This window comes from Helianthus annuus, chromosome 16 (assembly GCF_002127325.2).
Source record: "Helianthus annuus cultivar XRQ/B chromosome 16, HanXRQr2.0-SUNRISE, whole genome shotgun sequence".
NCBI classification, from domain to species: Eukaryota; Viridiplantae; Streptophyta; class Magnoliopsida; order Asterales; family Asteraceae; genus Helianthus; species Helianthus annuus.
The window spans coordinates 185,844,943-185,865,102 of record NC_035448.2 but is presented as its reverse complement, the minus strand read 5'-3'; the positions used below and the strand labels follow the sequence as shown (position 1 = coordinate 185,865,102).

The following is a 20,160-nucleotide window of genomic DNA, read 5'->3' as shown; positions in this document are numbered from 1 at the left end:
TGTTAAGATCGTGATATAGATGCTTGAAATCATGATACCTAGTAGTTAGTGTGTAAAAATTTGATTTCCTTAAGCATTCGGATGAAATGCCTAAGTGAAATTCAATAAACCCAATGTGCAATGAATAAGTTGATAAGTCGATTGACTTTAAAAAGTCAAACCGACCAAGTATATGATCAAATGATAAAACTCGATATAAGAAGCGTAGGATGGAATAGTCGTAAATGATTATGACTAACACAACCGTCTTACGAATTACAATGATAGTTTGACGCATGGCAAGCTAGGTGAAAGCTTGGGGAAGGAAGCGGGTCAAACGAATCAAGAACGAAGGAAAAGCATAATTCGGATGCAAAGTAAGTATATCTTACACTAGTCATATATATATATATATATATTTAGAGTACGTAAAGGACAAATATCTAATTGAGATATGGTGTTCCGGCGTGTAGTCGTACGGAACAAAATAATCAAATATGATAAGAAACCATAGTGGTGGTTAGAAATGAGTTAAAATTGGTTATTCGATCATTTTATGACGAATGAAACATGTACTTTTAATGGTAATCAAATAAGGTAAATTATAATAACCGATAAGGGCAAATTGGTAAATTGACAATATTTGACAAATTGGTGATGGTAATTGGTCATTTAGACCAAACGAGTCAAAAGGGTGAAATTATCACCCTTTGACAATATTGACTAATGGGTTGTCAAGTTGTATGATTTTAGGAAAGAAATAGCACATGGATACTTACATCGCTATCAATTAACGGCCACTAAGGAAAGGTATTGAAACGGGTCAATATATTGACCCGAGCCAGGTATGTATGTAGAATTTGGAGTTCTACAAGAATTAGACAAGGTTAAAATATAGATATTTGGTTACCTCTTAGGTAAACCGAATAAATTGAGTTATGATTAAGGTATTTTAGAAACATATCGATTTCTAAACAAGAATATAGTTAAAAGGTCGTAAATTGGAATCAAACATGTACTAATAGTCCTTCGTCGTAAATGAAGGACTAAAATTGACTAAAACGCCCTTGTAAGTGAAATTGAGCAAAGGAATCATAAAGGTTGTTTGGAAATAAGCGATAGGATGAAATAAATACTTTGAATAAGTATGAAGAGCAAAAGACGTAAAATATTGGTCAAAAATCTCTATAAAGAGTCTTTGCCGTAAAATAATGGTTTGAAGTGTGTAATTTGGAATATATAAATCACTACATTAAATCCACCACAAATATAGTTGTGGTGGGAAGTCATTTGATAAGAAATGTGGGCATAGGTATTTAGAAGCGAATGAAAGAGATTGGTGCTTAAAATATGCATAAATACCCTTAACGGGTCAAAATGAGCATATGGGTGAAAATGGGTTTAAGGAGGTATATAAACCTGTAATTTGAAACCTATTATGTTAAACATTTTTGAACTTGATAGGTTTATGGGAAATAAAGGTCAAACAAACTCGTTTGTTCGATAAAAATAGAACGGGTCAAAAGTTGGTAAAAAGGGAAATAGCCGAAGACTTAAAAGTCTAAAATTTTGTAAAACCGGAGGTTAGATTTTAACTCCATAAGGTGGAGAATCAAATTACAATCACGTAGGAAGAAACGGTAGGTTAAACGGACAAGCGGTTCGAAAGATACGAAAGTTTTCGTGTCGTTAAACGGCAAAATGGAAAAGCTGGATGCAGGGACCACCGTAACTTACGGTGCCATCGTAAGTAACGGTGGAGCTGATATGATTACGATGGTTACATACTGAGTTACGGTGGAAGGATAGACTTTCAGGGGCTACCGTAACTTACGGTGCCACCGTAAGTTACGGTGGACCCAGTAACAAAATATATTTTTTATTTAGTTTAAATTCCCGGATTTGTTTAGACACGTTTCAAACCCCGTATGACTAAAGCATTTCATGTTTATGAAATGTAGGTACTTTTGGATGCCGGAAGACGATCAAGCTCAGCGAAGAACCGAACACGATAAAGATACACGCTTCCGCACTTTGCCACGTTGTAAATTTTAAACAACGAATTCGATCTCGTTATGTAGAATAACTTATGATTTGTAAAAGTTTTAATAAACCCGTATTTCTATAGCATGTGTAGTCTTAACTACACATCTAATTGTTGGTAATTACATACAAAATCGTTAATTAGTAACTAGGGTGTTACAAGTTGGTATCAGAGCCTTGGTTTAAGAGATTCAAGTATGGTGGGGAAAACCATGCTTGGACTTAAACCTTACGCTCTTGATAAAGAATAGTGTTCGGTTTGAGGCTTGATCGCAAATCCGGTAAGTACACGTATGTTAATAGTTTAGTATGCCAAATTGTTGTAAATAACACATAGGGCTATCGTGTAAAACACGTTACCCCAATTAAACGATTGATGTAGTTGACGAAAATATGCGCGTTGACGCGTATAGTAGAAAAAGCCTTGTGTTATAATACGGGCGATTATTAAAGTTGACGTTACTAACTTTTGTGAATGTTTTAATTGAAGGACACTCGTGTTTGAAGACGACGAGAGTCAAACAAAATTGTGGATATGATGATGGAACGGTCCGAAGTATAACAAGAGGAGCATGCTCACCGAGGACTAAATCGCGTAACGACCGCGAACAAGGTTAATGGCAAGGAACGCCCATCGGGGCAAACATTACCAGGTGCACATTTTAAATAATTGCACAAATAGCAATATGCAACAAATGAGTAGAAATTGAAAGTTGCATATGTAGATTAAAAACTTGGAAAAACCCGAATAGAAAATGTATTCGGGATATTGTTTCCAAGAGAAACAAATAGAGGCGTTACTTACATAGGGCGTGATGTGAAAACTATAAAAAGATCATGTGTGTCATATGTTAATCGCTTACTCTGGCCAAGTAAGTAGTGGCATATGATACCATGAACTTCTTATGGCAGACACGTTTACATCCGATGTAGTAAGGGCAGGGTGAATGGGACTAATTAAAAAGTACCCAAATGAATCAGATAAGCAAAATATTTGATAATAATGTAAACGCACGACCAAGTGACGGGAGCGTATTACATTAGGATAATGAGCCCGGGTGAAGAAAACGCAAGCATGTAAAATGATTTAGACAAGTATTGGGAAGGAGTGTACTTACACTCGAACCCAGAAAACGCAAGCATGTAAAATGATTTAGACGAGTATTGTGAAGGAGTGTACTTACACTCGAACCCAGAAAACGCAAGCATGTAAAATGATTTAGACAAGTATTGGGAAGGAGTGTACTTACACTCGAACCCAGAAAACGCAAGCATGTAAAATGATTTAGACAAGTATTGGGAAGGAGTGTACTTACACTCGAACCCAGAAAACGCAAGCATGTAAAATGATTTAGACGAGTATTGGGAAGGAGTGTACTTACACTCGAACCCAGTAAACGCAAGCATGTAAAATGATTTAGACGAGTATTGGGAAGGAGTGTACTTACACTCGAACCCAGAAAACGCAAGCATGTAAAATGATTTAGACGAGTATTGGGAAGGAGTGTACTTACACTCGAACCCAGAAAACGCAAGCATGTAAAATGATTTAGACGAGTATTGGGAAGGAGTGTACTTACACTCGAACCCAGAAGACGCAAGCATATAAAATGATTTAGACAAGTATTGGGAGGGAGTGTACTTACACTCGAACCCGGAGAATGTAAACATGTAAAATGATTTAGATATGCATTGGGAGGGGGTGTACTTACACTCGAACCCGGAAAATGCAAATCTGTCCCTTAACGGGTCGTTTTTGTAAAACGTCAAACTTAAGGACAAAGTCGGAAAAAAAATGATGAAACCTTAGACTACGGTCAAGGTCAATTGAAGTTCAAGAGCGAAAATAAACGATTCCAAACATAATAAGAAATAGCCTATGAAGCTAAGTGAAAGAACCTACGGGTCAATAGTGTAAAGCAAGGGAACAAGTTATGATTCCCCGCGTAAAATGAGAACGGAAAAGAATAAATTATGGGTTGTCAATTTCCTTAATATGAGTAATTGACATAGTTAAAAAGGAAAAACGTTAAACTAAAATTTAGTTTTAGTAAGAAACAACGTTTTAACAAACATGAATACTATAAGACGAATTTGGAAATAACAAATATCAAAGAGTATGGGTCTTAACGTCGATAGGTGCAAGATGATATATTCGAAAAAGTGGTATTTTCGAAAATGAAAGGTTGATATAAGTTAAACATGACGTGACACGATCACGGTCAAGAAATGCAATGTGAAGTGTAATCACATTATCACCAAGCGGGCGGTGAAGAGTAACGGGACTAATAAGTCTAGTTAGTAAGACCGGTTAAGGCCAGTAATTCAAATCAATAAAAAAAAAATTGGTTTGCTTGTAAGCGGTGGATTCGGTATAACTGAACCGAATAAATAAATCTGAAAACAGGAGAAATTATTGTTAAAAGTGAAATATTTTTCTAAAGACTTTTAAACGGGTCGAGGTAACGGATTCACCAAGAGTTCGATAATATATAAAAGCGATGGAAATCGCTAAGTTAACTACACTAGTAAAAATAACGGAATTATGTTATTTCAAGTTACATTATGTCGTATGAGGTACGTAGAGGTTCTGTAACCAAAAAAAAAAAGACATTACCATAATTTTTCTGGTAATACTAACAATTGGTTAAAGTATGAGTAATGCTTAAGAGATTACTCGAGTCAAACGCATTGAGTTTAGAACTCAAAGAACTATGTAAGCAAGGTTTCGAGGACGAAACCTCTTTAAGGGGGGTAGACTTGTAACACCCAAAAAATGGGTTTGGTAATTAAACCACCTTACTAGTGACGACGGGTAAAATACCGTTAGTGGTAAAAATTAACCCGGTTAATATTAGGATTTAAATAAATAAATTTGATGTTAATTAAAAGAGGATAAATACTTTGAGGAAAACAAAGTATATAGAAGGCCCGAGCTATCGGGACTTAAAATAAAACGGGTTATGACTACCCGAACTCACTAAGTTAAACTAGCAAAGTTTAACCTAGTTAACAAAACAAAGTATTGTTGAAAATAAGCAGGTTGTAGCCTACTTACTAGTTAACAAAACTTGAGGGGCCAAAGGTGGAATAATCTAAAAGATTATTTACTAAAATCAAAAACAAAACACACACACACCTAGTGTGTTCGTGAACGACCAGGAGAAGGCTCCAAGGAGAGCCAAAACCCTAACTCCAACAAATCAACAAATTGAAGCTCAAATCAAGACCCAAATCGATGCATGAACACATATAAATGATCACCTAGTCGTGGGGATCACAAGGTATGTCGAATTTTAAGATTTGGTGATACTTTGAGATTATGATGAACAATCATAATCGAAATTCTGGAATGAATATTGAATCTATGAGTGCTATTGTGTTGAAATCTTTGTTTAGAGACAAACCCTAGTTGAAAACTTGGAGAATTAGTGTTAAAACTAGGGATTTGATAATTAACCTATTATGTGCTAAGTGGGTTTTGATTATGTAGTGAAGATGATGGTTTACACATGTTTAAAATCATCATAGTTGCTAGTAGAAACAAGATACTTGAACAATTTGCAAGTTTGAGTGTTGAACATACATGACTTGAGATGGGTTTTTATGATATGATGATGTTAGTGTCAAACTTGTGATTAGAATCATCATATTAGTTAGTAAGACAAAGTACTTGAACAATTTAGGTGTTTGGGTACATAAATCATATTTACCATGAAATGGGTTTTTATATGATATAAAAGAATTGATGTTAAGATCGTGATATAGATGCTTGAAATCATGATACCTAGTAGTTAGTGTGTAAAAATTTGATTTCCTTAAGCATTCGGATGAAATGCCTAAGTGAAATTCAATAAACCCAATGTGCAATGAATAAGTTGATAAGTCGATTGACTTTAAAAAGTCAAACCGACCAAGTATATGATCAAATGATAAAACTCGATATAAGAAGCGTAGGATGGAATAGTCGTAAATGATTATGACTAACCCAACCGTCTTACGAATTACAATGATAGTTTGACGCATGGCAAGCTAGGTGGAAGCTTGGGGAAGGAAGCGGGTCAAACGAATCAAGAACGAAGGAAAAACATAATTCGGATGCAAAGTAAGTATATCTTACACTAGTCATATATATATATATATATATATATATATTTTTAGAGTACGTAAAGGACAAATATCTAATTGAGATATGGTGTTCCGGCGTGTAGTCGTACGGAACAAAATAATCAAATATGATAAGAAACCATAGTGGTGGTTAGAAATGAGTTAAAATTGGTTATTCGATCATTTTATGATGTATGAAACATGTACTTTTAATGGTTATCAAATAAGGTAAATTATAATAACCGATAAGGGCAAATTGGTAAATTGACAATATTTGACAAATTGGCGATGGTAATCGGTCATTTAGACCAAACGAGTCAAAAGGGTGAAATTATCACCCTTTGACAATATTGACTAATGGGTTGTCAAGTTGTATGATTTTAGGAAATAAATAGCACATGGATACTTACATCGCTATCAATTAACGGCCACTAAGGAAAGGTATTGAAACGGGTCAGTATATTGACCCGAGCCAGGTATGTATAATGATACAACTCATCATGTAGAATTTGGAGTTCTACAAGAATTAGACAAGGTTAAAATATAGATATTTGGTTACCTCTTAGGTAAACCGAATAAATTGAGTTATGATTAAGGTATTTTAGAAACATGTCGATTTCTAAACAAGAATATAGTTAAAAGGTCGTAAATTGGAATCAAACATGTACTAATAGTCCTTCGTCGTAAATGAAGGACTAAAATTGACTAAAACGCCCTTGTAAGTGAAATTGAGCAAACGAACCATAAAGGTTGTTTGGAAATAAGCGATAGGAAGAAATAAATACTTTGAATAAGTATGAAAAGCAAAAGACGTAAAATATTGGTCAAAAGTCTCTATAAAGAGTCTTTGCCGTAAAATAATGATTTAAAGTGTGTAATTTGGAATATATAAATCACTACATTGAATCCACCACAAATATAGTTGTGGTGGGAAGTCATTTGATAAGAAATGTGGGCATAGGTATTTAGAAGCGAATGAAAGAGATTGGTGCTTAAAATATGCATAAATACCCTTAACGGGTCAAAATGAGCATATGGGTGAAAATGGGTTTAAGGAGGTATATAAACCTGTAATTTGAAACCTATTATGTTAAACATTTTTGAACTTGATAGGTTTATGGGAAATAAAGGTCAAACAAACTCGTTTGTTCGATAAAAATAGAACGGGTCAAAAGTTGGTAAAAAGGGAAATAGCCGAAGACTTAAAAGTCTAAAATTTTGTAAAACCGGAGGTTAGATTTTAACTCCATAAGGTGGAGAATCAAATTACAATCACGTAGGAAGAAACAGTTGGTTAAACGGACAAGCGGTTTGAAAGATACGAAAGTTTTCGTGTCGTTAAACGGCAAAATGGAAAAGCTGGATGCAGGGACCACCGTAACTTACGGTGCCACCGTAAGTTATGGTGGAGCTGATATGATTACGATGGTTACATACTGAGTTACGGTGGAAGGATAGACTTTCAGGGGCTACCGTAACTTACGGTGCCACCGTAAGTTACGGTGGACCCAGTAACAAAATATATTTTTTATTTAGTTTAAATTCCCGGATTTGTTTAGACACGTTTCAAACCCCGTATGACTAAAGCATTTCATGTTTATGAAATGTAGGTACTTTTGGATGCCGGAAGACGATCAAGCTCAGCGAAGAACCGAACACGATAAAGATACACGCTTCCGCACTTTGCCACGTTGTAAATTTTAAACAACGAATTCGATCTCGTTATGTAGAATAACTTATGATTTGTAAAAGTTTTAATAAACCCGTATTTCTATAGCATGTGTAGTCTTAACTACACATCTAATTGTTGGTAATTACATACAAAATCGTTAATTAGTAACTAGGGTGTTACACAGTGGTTGATTTAGTAGGGATGGTAGTGGTTGATAAAGGATGGCCGCAGGTGGTGTTTGTGATGATGATGTTTTAGATGTGGCAGTGGTTGATTTAGTAGGGATGGCAGTGGTTGTGGTGTGTGTTAATGGTGGAGGTGCAAGTGATTTTGTGGGAACAGGAGTTGTGGTTGAAATAGTAACTGGCTTAGTTTTAGAAGCCGTGGTGGTTGATTGCCTTGTTTTTCTAACAAGACTCTTCTTTAATGAAGTACCAACCTCTTCTTTTTCTTTTTGCAGAACTATCTTTTTCTCAACCAAAGCTCTGCTCTCATCCCTTACCCTTTTTAATATCAGCAGTGGTTTTGAGACCAGCTGAATTGACTTGACTTTGAACGATCCTCATTTGTGTATCTTCATCATCTGCTTTAAATTTCAGGGTTTCATCACCTCCCTTTTCCTTTTCTTTGACAGATGTTTCAGCAAAAGTTACTGAGAGATTTTCCTCAGAGTCATTTTCTCCCCCTTTTTGGCATCATCAACTCTTTCGAAGATAAGTGCAGGGGTTGAAATAAATTCCATAGCTCATTTGCAGCAGGTGCTTGTGGTGGAGCAAGTGCTTGAGTTGGAACAGCAGTGGGTTGCACCATTTGTACTTTCAACAATTGATGCAGCATTTCTTAGATTTCTGCAACAGAGGTATCCAGTTTCTCAATTCTATCCGTCAATTCTAGGTACCTTAAACCATCACCCAATTTAATGGGATCATCTGATTTCCCACTAGTAGTGGTTTTATCAGTGGTTGAGGTAGGGAGTGTACTCCAAACATTAACCACTGATGCCCCGTTTTCTTGGTACTGGGGTCTTCTTCCTTCAACACTTGACAACCTTTTGATGTTGCCAGTGGTCAAAACAGATCCACTGGTGGATGTCAGAGGTGCTATAGAAGGAATTGCCTCCAAGGAAGTCTTATTGATGTAACCACTGTCCAAATGCAAACCAGTGGGTTCAGCACTTGTAGTGGCTGCTTCACTTGGATTACCACCAAGAGTTACTTGTAACTCAAGGGGTGTAACCTCCTCAGTTGTTGCTGGGATAGCAGAGGTATAAGCATCAGACTCAGTCACTTGTTGGAGTATACTCTCGGTGATAGGTGGTTGAGAGGAACTGATTTATGTCTGGGTTATATTCAAAGCATGCAACAAGGTCATTATTGATGGTGGTATTTGTGAAATGATGATGGGAGTTGAAAGTGAATTTGTCCCGGGCAGTGGACTGTGGATGATGAAATCAAGTGATTCCAGAGCATCATAATTTGGTGTCCCTGTTCTTACAACCTGTTCTTTTTGAGAAGAAGCAGGAGGAGTTTGAGGCATGGGTTGAGACCTTTCTACCATCTGCTGTGAGGAAATAGCAGCAGTGGTTTATAGTGACTTTTGTGTTGTCACTGGCAGTTGCTCTGGGATCTCATCTTCCAGAGTTGCCTTTATTGTAGGTTTGAGGGGCTTTTGAATTTTCTTTTATTTTGGTGGATTTTAGGTGTAGGTTTCACAACAGTTGTTTTGCTGCTGTGATCACCTTGAGCAGTGGCTCAGCAGCAGATACCTGAGGAGCAGTGGTAGCTGCTAAATTCTGCTCAGGCACCCCTGCTTGTGTTTTGGAAATTATGGTTTCATCAGACTTTAGAGATTTATTGAGAAAATTCAATTTTAACTATTTTTAAGGCTTTATTTTGATTTTCTGAAAACATTTTGACGCTATTTACACATGGAGTACAAGATAACTTGCTTTGATCCATGTTTAGCATTCCAATCCTAGAGATGGAGTTTTCAAAGGTAGATGTATCAAATTCTTAGGTTTGTACATCTGCCTGCTGATCTTTAGGATGGACATGATGCAAAGAAATCAAACCTTTTTCATAGCAATCCCCCACAAAGTGGTGTCTGATGTCAAGTGATGATGGATGAATGAGATACTGTATTTTGATTCAGCTACTTGACATCCCTGCATAAAAGAAGTCTTTTGAGCAATTTATATCAAAATCCAATAACATATTTTGGCATTACAATCGGTTGGACTTTTCAGCAACAACAGCAGCATCATAATATTCTTCAATCAATGTTGTGGAAACATCTGCTACATGTGTAGAGTCAAAACACTAAGCTTATTGCCTAGGAATTGATATCCCCCTGATGTAATCTTTTCACACTCTTGGTGTCTGTACTTGTTTAAGTATGATAAATCTTGACAATCATGCTCCTAGCATATGCAATGTTCTTTGAGGACCCACTTTTTGCCAAAAGGATTCTCATCCTTTGGCTGTGGCACAAGTTTTTCAAGCTTGTTATCACTGAACTGCTGAAGCTCTTCTTAGAAGACAACTACCCAACTTTCTGTCTTTCAGTGCTTTATGGCATTTTGACTTGTTGATGGAGTGGTAGAGAGTCAGCAAGAAGACACATGTTTTAGGATAGCCTTTTTGAAAGAATCCTTTTCATTGATGTTGCCAAGAAAATGGTGAAATGGTTGAGTTTTAAAGTGGATTGATGTTTTTAACAGGTGGAGCTGCAGATGTGAATCATCTGAGCTAACCACTACTGGTGACTTTGATGATCCAGCAGTGGCTTGAAATGGATGTGAATGGATTTGAAGGAGGGGTTTGGCACACTAATAATTTTTTATCCATTTTTGATGAATATTTATCAACAGTGGTTTGGTGAAGTAGTGGTAGGGTTTTAGAAAGCAATTTTGATCAAACATTGTTTGTACATCAGTGGATGAGCTTTAACCGTTGTTTTGTATATCTGCTGCTCTGATGATGGAAATGATTTTAGTATCATATCCAACATCCGTTGAAGGTGATTGTGAGTTACCTGCAGAATCAAATTCTTGACAAACACATTTTAGATGCTAATTTATCAGAATTAATCATATCAACAGGATTTACAGGGATTTTTAATGTAAAAATTTTACTGGCCCTTGCATTCAGGTTTTACCACATATCTATTTCAAGTTTTGAACACTTCTATAGATTTTGACAGTGGTTGAGTATCCCAGATGATCATCTCATTTAGCTTTGATCACCCATTTTGTGTTTTAATATTCCTTTTGAGAACTTAGAGTAAAACATGGGCAACCAGATGTTTGAAATTTGTTAACAATCAACTTTGATATGAGATGGAAACTTGAGTTTGAAATGACCTTAACTATTTCACCATCTCCTTTTGAATCATTATCAAGGAATATATCACCCTATGCAAAAATTAAAGGATTCTATATTCCAACAGTTGATTGAACTTTTACTATCAAAAAACAAGTAAAAGTGCAAAGTATATCATTCCAAAAAAAATATAATATATCCTGTTTTATTTGAAGAAAACTTTACAGAGAAAAAGAGTAAAAGTTTTCTGATAATAAAATCAATTAGATCTGGTGTGTCTCAAGAGTTAAAGTAACTTCGAATAAGGTCAGGATCATTTCATTCTCAAGCTTAGGACAATGGTCAGTGGTTTGAACCAAAGTCCTGTAACCACTGTTTGGTACCATTTCCTTGTCAGTTGATTGTAACCATGAGGAGCCCGATCACAAAGGTTTTGAAAGTTCTTTGTGAACCTTATTACCATGTGAATAATTCCTGAGAAATTTGGCCTATTCCTCCTTTTTTGAAAATTATCTGGAGATACTTTTGTTACCTGAACTTCCCTGAAACAGTGATTGAGCATGGATGATTGATGACATTATGTTTGACCAAAAATGCAGATCTATTTTTGGTTTTCCTTTTGTAGGATTAACCTGTGAACTCTTAAGTGTTTTGGGTTTATACTCTTTTCTTTTGAATTCAAAGGTTTTGAGATAAACACACTTTTGAGTTTTTTTAATTTTTCTTCTTTCCCTTTTTACCCTTTCCATAGAAGAGTATTGAAACTTTTACTGGAAGGTTTTCAAGGAAAGAATACTCAATCCAAAATCATTTTCAGCAATGTTTTGAGAGATTTGGACATTTTTGCACTTGCTTATGCCAAATTCCACATTACTCATGATCTGGATATTTTGACTGCTGATTTTTCTTAATGTATTTTTAACATAGTTGACTTTTGGTCCTTTTAGAGGATTTTCAACCTGTTTCTCAATACATAAGATCTAAATAGCTAAAGTTTTAATTTTCCTCTTTTTATGCTAACAAAAACACTAATGTTATCATCCGAACATAGATTTTCGTTGACATGAGGTAAACACCTTAGCAGCAGTCATGATAAAAACATCACAACTTCATAACAACAACTGAAATCAATTTTGCAAAATAAAGAGATTATACCATAGTTATCAGACATATTTTCAGATCTGAGCACTATAGGTGTTTTATGCATGATATCACTTGTTGTGTGAAGATTGTGTGTCAAATGTCATCTTGGTTGTTTTACAGAATGTCTGATCCATCATTTTGAACATGATTTCTCGTTGCTCTGTTTTTCAACTAAATGCAACCAACCTTAATATCAATGAATTTTGAGCTGAACTGTTATGTCAAATTGATTGTTAGATCGAATTTGACTGTCCGAGCTCTGATACCAATTGTTAGGATCTGAGGCTGTCTGTGATTGTGCTTGTTTGTATGAATTGAACATTCAGAGTATATGAAATGATGTAAAGTGCAGCAGAATTGTATACAAACTTTGTTAAACACAATCAAAGGAGAATATAGTTTGATAAACAATTGCTTTTTCATAGAGTCGAAAGATTACATTAAAAGCAAAAGGTTACAATGCAAGCTTACAAACTAAACTCCCCCTCAGCCTGATACTCCAGGGTTAGTTGCACAAGATGAAAGGATTGGACTGGAGAAGAAGAAACCACTCAGTCAATCAAATGTAACAGTACAGAGTACTGTTACATTTATAGGCAGTCCAAACCACTGGGCATCTCAGCTGACGTCACCATGAAAGCGACATCTAACAGACTAACAAACCCTATCTACTGTTCTACAACTACTGATCATATAAACACTGATTATACTTAAAACACTGATGTATAAACACTGATTCTTCATTCCACTGTTGCAGTCGACCACTGATGTTTGAGCATCAGTGCTTTCTTCAAAGGGTGATCAGGCCTTGAAAGAGCAGTACTTTGGTTCTTCATCAGTGCTTGGAATTCATCAGTAGATTTAGCTTCAGCCTTTAAACTTTATCAGTGCTTTGGCTTTACATTACATAAAGAGAATGGAAACTGCTGCTGCATCCTTCCACTGTTGTGAACCCAGCAGCACTTGTCATGATCAGCAGTGCTTGACTCAAGGCAGTAGATTGGGCAGCAGGGCTATAGTTCTTCATCAATCTTTGACTTGATCAGTAGCTTCCAGGAACAACAGTTGTTGATAAGAGCAGTACTTGGAGCATATCAGCTGTTAGGATCACTTTCAAGGGGAAAGTTTAGTGCAAACTGCTTCTTATGATGAATCCACTGTTCTGAACCAGTTTTGGCTTTACATCATCTGTTCCTCTGGTAGGGTTCAATCCCAACAATTTATATCGTAGTCTTCTAATATATAGATTAAAGTAATTAAAACTCATATGCTCTTAACAAGTGTTAGTATCATCGCGTCAACATGGATTTCACATAACTTATCAAAGATAACCAGCAACAACTTGTTCGCAAAAAAGGCGGTTGCATGTTCAATTTCTAAAATAAACAAATGTGTAGTTCTACTTAAATTGCGTACCATTTCTTTATCTAAGTTCATGCAATTTGTCATTTTGTGAGATCATAGGTGATTTATCGGTGCTTCTTTGGTCAAATATGGTTGTTTGATTATATAGATTAATTTATGGGAAAATTACCAAAATGTTGGTTGACTAAGAGTATTTTCAAATTTGTCACCCTACTGCGTCCTTGGAAGGACTACTCAGCCTCAGAAGCGTCCGCCTGTCACGTTGAAGCGTCCGTTTGCTTTCAAGTGACACGTGTTCGATGTTGAAGCGTCCGCCTCAGTTGCTAACGCGTCCGTGAAGCTTCCGAAGCGTCGGCCAAAGAAGCATTTCTTTGTTTCTTTGTCCAATTTTTTTTATAAGTTATAAACTTTGTTTCTTTGTCCAAATTTTTTTTATAACTTATAAACATTTCTAACATGGGATCCGGTTAAGATGTACATTAACGGAGCAAATTTTAAATGATATAAAACATGTTATTTTTTAGTCAAAAATTTTTATATTAAACACTAATTAACATCAAAACATAACATAATAAAAATAAAAAAACTAAACAACACATAATATTATCTAAAACCATATCCTTATAGCCTCCCACTCTGAGACATGTTTGAAATCATGTCTCTCTTCATGACGGTAGTTGATGAGGGCCACCTCCTTCTGATCGTCCTCACCAAGGTCCGGCATTTCTGTCTCCACTTTCTTGAAATATCGATCAAATCTCTCACATTCCAACCGCAGGACACGGAACCTGGAGGATAGTGCGTCAATGGTCCGGTTGTGGTCCGGACCACGTAGTTGGGCGAAAATCTGTTGAACACGGACCCAGAGCCCACCGTGTCCTCGACGTGGAGGATCGATCATGGCCTGCTCCCATGCTTCGCACAGAGCAATGTCTTCAACGTCAGTCCAGGAGGTGGCCATTGTCGGGTCGTTGACGGCGTCGGAGTTATAGTGAAATGGCTGATTTTTTTGTTTGCAAAATTTTTGAAAACGGCGGGTGTTTGATAACTGATAAGTGAACGGGTTATATAGTGGGGTAAATGTGTGCACGGTAAAACTTAAACGGCTTTTGAGTTTCCAATTTTTATTTTTTTTCATAAGCGTCGGGAAGCGTCGGTCAAGGCTCGGGGGAGTGGGAGCGTCGGTCAAGCCTTGGGAAACGTCGGGCAAACCTCGGGGAGCGTCGGTCAAGCCTAGGGAAGCGTCGGGTCAAGCCTCGAAAGCGTCGGCAAGCCTCGGAAGCGTCGGCCAATGCCTCGAAAGCGTCGGCCAGACCTCGGTAACGTACACAGGGACGCATTAAAAAATTATGGTTATGATGCGTCGGAGACTGCCGCAATTTGGTAACAGAACGGACGCTTCAACGTGGCGGACACGTGTCGCTTGAAAGGAAACTGACGCTTCAACGTGAAATGCGGACGCTTCAACGTGAAAGGCGGACGCTTCCGAGGCTGAGTAGTCCTTCCAAGGATGCATGAGGGTGACAAATTTGAAAACACTCTTGGTCAACTAACATTTTGGTAATTTTCCCTTAATTTATTGACACGAAGTAAGGCCTTGAAACCAAACTCACAAGATCTCATCGATCCCCCTCCCCCTCCCCGCGCATAGTAGTCAAAGGCACATAAGTAGTCGCCTGAGCGCCCACACACAATCCAGAGCAGCCATATCACGTAGCTTTTATTAAGGCCCCCCTGCCATGTTCTGGACTTCCAGCTCTCCTCTCTCCTCCACATCTGTTGTATGTCTTCTCCACCTTAGTTATCTCTCCCCCACCTCATTGTTTGTGAGGGTTGACGGATCCCCATTGTAGATACGCCTACCTTAGAGCAAGTTGAGGTGTGATCTTCACTTTTCCATGTATTAATTTATAAAATGGGTGGTGGGATGATTTAGGTGACGACCATCATAAGGGGACTCCCTCTCGCAACACACCCAACACCCCTTTACAACAAGCCATCCACATTGCCAATGCCCTGATGACGCTTGTTTTCTTAATAATTTGTCTTAAAAGGATCATTTAGTAAGAGACTTGTAGGCCTAATATGATGTGATCCTTGAATGCTTTTAGATATTTAAAAATGAGTAGGCCACAAGACATCCTAGATGAATATTGGTCGCTATATGGACTTTTTTGGTGATTGGTTTCTACCTTCTACTCGTGCCATGAGCATCATCTATAACTTCTAATAAAACAAAACAATCTTAGGCCACATGTCATCTTTTTACCCATGTGTCTGACACGTGGGAATTGATTGTTTCCCCAAATTTTCCTTTAAGCGGCAAATCTGAATGCACGCTTTGTATTCTTTCGTAAGCTTCAGTTCACAAACCCTAATACTCCTCTTTCATCTATGGCGATTTTTATTTCTTTTCCTCATTCCCTTAACCCCCGTATGTTCCCTTTATCCTTTCCCTTTTTTCATTTTCCCTTTCAAAAAGCCCTAGATCGTAGTTTCACCATAGTCGATGTCTCGATTCTACATCAAATATTGGAGACATTCAACAGGTTAGGGTTTCAAATCTCATACTTCTCCTTCCTTTTCAATGTTTGTATTGTTTACTTTTCTTCCGGAAATCAAGTTTCACACTGGTTTTGAAATGCACGAGTTCGTCTATGGAAGCCAATGGTGGAAGAACACACCAAGAAGAATTTTGATAACGATTAGGGCTCAAAAGTTCCACATTTGAAGGTAAACATTACGCAACTCGAACCTTTTTTTTTGGATTTCTAATTTTAAAGAAACAATCCAGTCAATTGAATTGATTGTTGCATTTGATTGCATCAATTGATTAATTGGGGTTGGGGACACTTTCAATCGGATGCATTTGTTTTTGGCAATTGCTCTTCTTCACCTTTGATTTATAAGGTGCTATTTGCTTTTCCCCAATGAGTTATGAATATCGAACATTTGTTTACATAGGTGTGATTTGATTTAATCTAATTTAATTTAGTTTTCGTTCTGTATGTTAATATTATGATAGGCCTGTTGTATTTGAGTTTGATTACACATCTAAAAGCCCAAAAAAATGTGTTCATATCATTATATCTGAGCTGCTTTAATTTTTGGTTGTTTTTGTCTGAATCTTTTTCTATATGCTATACTGATTGATGTCTCTCGATGGAGTCTCAAACATATCATCACCTTACGCTTTGGCTTATTAGGTAACCTGTATAAGTCTCAAATGTCTCATCACCATTTGAATCTTGGCACTTGCTTTAGTTTATGATTCGGGTTATTGTATTGTAATGATTTATTATAGCGCGATCATACTATGAGTTGTAATGTAAACCTACATTTCATATCCAATTTCACTGTATCAATAACTTATTATATCTTCAACATAAAGTGTCTGTATCTTTGTTATGCTAACCAAGTTTTTATTGTTAAATTTACAATTTTTAATGGGTTTATGTTTATCTTCTTTATTAATTGGTATTTGCAGATGTACATACTAAGGAGGCTTTCAATGGTTGCCATCTATGCTACATTAAACCTTCAACATGGTGGGTCACGGACTTCTACATGTGTTCTTTGTCATCTAAGTTCGGTTTCCTTGAGATTATTGATTATATATATATTTTTAAATATTTATACATATGACTTGGGGGCTGTAAACAAGCCTATCTGAGCTGATATATGTTGTGCTCGGGCTCGGAGTTAAACTAGCAACCTTGGCTCGGCTCATTTATTTTTAGGTGTGTAATTTTTTTATAAAAGTTTGCTACTTTATTTATGTAAAATGTTTTCATATTGTTTTATAGTAATCTTTTGACTTCGAAACTTGGTTCTTGATAAGCATGGTTAAAAATTTATGCTTGTGTGCGTATATATCTGGTTAGGCAAACATATATTCTCCGGAACTGCTATTTCATCTGTTTTTATGTTTGTGTTGAATAGTACAGATTGTGTATATGTTGCTTTAATGGGGATTTAATCGACAGTAGACTTTTGATTTTGCATTGTTTTTATTTTCGTCAAGAGTTTTAGGGCTTTAATCGATGGTTGTTATTGTATCATTCAATACGTTCCAAAACGTTCGCTTCTGATTTCAGTATCTTTAATATTGGTTTATCGAGTTTGTTTATTGCGAGTCAGAGTATCGTGTCGGCTATTTTTAGGTATGGTTTTAATCGACGAGAACAAATATGGAAGGTTGGTTCAACACTTACCGCGTACATAGTCATTTTATTTTTTCAAGAATATGGGAAATTGAAGATTTAAAGAGAATTTTGCAAAGATAGTACATTTTTGTAAAGAAACTTGAAATGGCAGATTTTGAGAGGGATTTTAACAGGACCCAACGGATTAATAGATTTTCATATGATGTATTAAATTAATTATTAATTACATTATTATAGAACAGGCCCCGGTTGTCTTTCCATTTGGTGTCGCCGGATTGTATTTCATCTCTTTATGTGTTCACACGCCGTTTAAGGTGAGTTTTAGACCCAATTTTATGGTTTGCTTTCGACATACGACTGTTTTAGTTAATGTTTTAGTTAGTGATTCAGACCAGAATCTTATCTGAGTTGCTACTTGGACCAATGGTAAGCCTTAATTAGTTTAAGGGATAAGGTAACCCATTGTTTCCGAAGACATACTTGGTTCGGTACCTACATAGAAATAGAGCTATTAAATTTTGTACAAATACATTCAGTATATATAAAAACAGAGCTATTTAATTTTGTAAAAAGACAACATAAAACACATACTTTATAAGAACAAGCGGGTTTTGATAAACTGAAAATATGTTATTGCATAATGGTACTTGGCATTTTTTGCAAGAAACTGTGCAAAGTGGTGTTTTCTCCTTTCTCAATAACACTTTCATGATAAAAAATGTGTAGGACCGGTTTTGACACCGTTCGATTGCGTAACGAACGTTCGACGTGCGGAATCCGTGAACGTGCATGACCGAACACACAATAACGTACTAGAACCGTGATTTTATTGAAATATATGACGTGTCCGATACAAAAATCACGTGTAGAGAGTTTTCTCTCTCTAGACTTGAATCACCAAAATCACCAAATGGAGCAAAAGTCTTAAACATTAAATCTAAGGCTCCTATTTATAGGCCTTGGAATTAATGATATTTCTCATTAATTACCAAAATGCCACCTTGCTAATTCTATCTAAAATTACAATAAAAGCCTAGATTACTTCTGTTTCAGCTACGAAATAGATTGACGGAGGCGATAGACATTAATGCACTAAAAATCTCCCCCTTGGATATTGCCGCATTCAATCTCGTAGCGTCTTGTCTTTCTCTTTATCAAACAGAATCCCCGTGGATCTGTCTTCGAGCTTCTGTTGCTCCCCCTTTCGGTAATCTCTTTCTTCAGGCTCCCCCTTTCGTCAAGCTTCCGTGATTTTGGGGTCGACGCCTGGCTTTCCGTAGCAACAGATTCAGAAACCTACACATCTCAAACACTCTATTACCAAACAATATTGTGATTCTACTAAATGAATCAACTAAACATTTGAGACTTTTCACATTTAAAACTTAACAAAATTTGAAACATTCCAAATTCTTATTCAACTTAATGAATCATTTTAAACATTTCAAACCATTTAACCAACCTGTCTGTTCATCTTGTTTAGCCTTTGAGATTTTGAATGTCAGCTTTTCACCATCAGTTGTCGAAAATCTTTTTGGATTTTTCATACTATGAAACATAAATGCAACATCAGAAATTAAATGCAGAAATGAAATACGTACAAACATATTTTTGTGAGTTTGTGCAAGAGGATCATATCAGTTTTTGAGACATATCACCAACACCGTTAAGCTTTTAAACATTTCAAGTTTTAAACAATTTACCTAGATTGTCAGTATATTGGTCCACTTTAAATTTCCACACAAATTTCAATTGATTCAAGATACGATATTAATGTTTTAGAAACTTGAACTTAAATGTGTATCACTCCACTTGAATATACTGTCACGGCCCCCGACCCGGTTTGACCCGTTTCAGGAGCCACGGGACAGAAATCACGTGGTATCTAATTTAGGCGACAGCGGAAGTCTTTTTAAAACAGGATCTTTCAATATTTAAAACTGCCCGTTTATATAATTTAGGGGTGAAACCCCATAATTTACAATAAGGTGATTTCACTGGGAAATCTTTATTTTACAAAACATGTTTCTTTTATTAATTTACATTGAGCCACATCTCTAAGCTTATAATGCTTCACGACACTTTTCTTGGATCACAATAGATCACCTGAAACATGTTTGAAAAAGGTTTTGTCAGCGGGAAATACTGAGTGAATCATTCTGTTTACATAAAATGATGCATAGTTATTAATTACAGCATAAGAGCGATTACAATGGCTTCTATCTTATTTTTATCTGGCGCTCTGTCACAATGGTGACAAGTCATAATGGTGACGATGGTCATACCACTATTAGGTCAATGAACCCAAATAGTGATGATTATCCCTAGTAGGTCAATGAACCTAACCGGGAGAAAATTTGTAATG

General features: G+C 36.3%; 1 long non-coding RNA gene across 1 annotated transcript; it reads left to right on the top strand.

Moving 5' to 3' along the window:
- Nucleotides 1–16,299: 16,299 nt before the first annotated feature.
- On the top strand, nucleotides 16,300–18,103 carry LOC118488003. Its single transcript, XR_004883219.1, has 3 exons — nucleotides 16,300–16,362; nucleotides 17,117–17,177; nucleotides 18,038–18,103. It is a non-coding gene; the product is annotated as an uncharacterized LOC118488003 (long non-coding RNA).
- The last annotated feature ends 2,057 nt before the right edge of the window (nucleotides 18,104–20,160 follow it).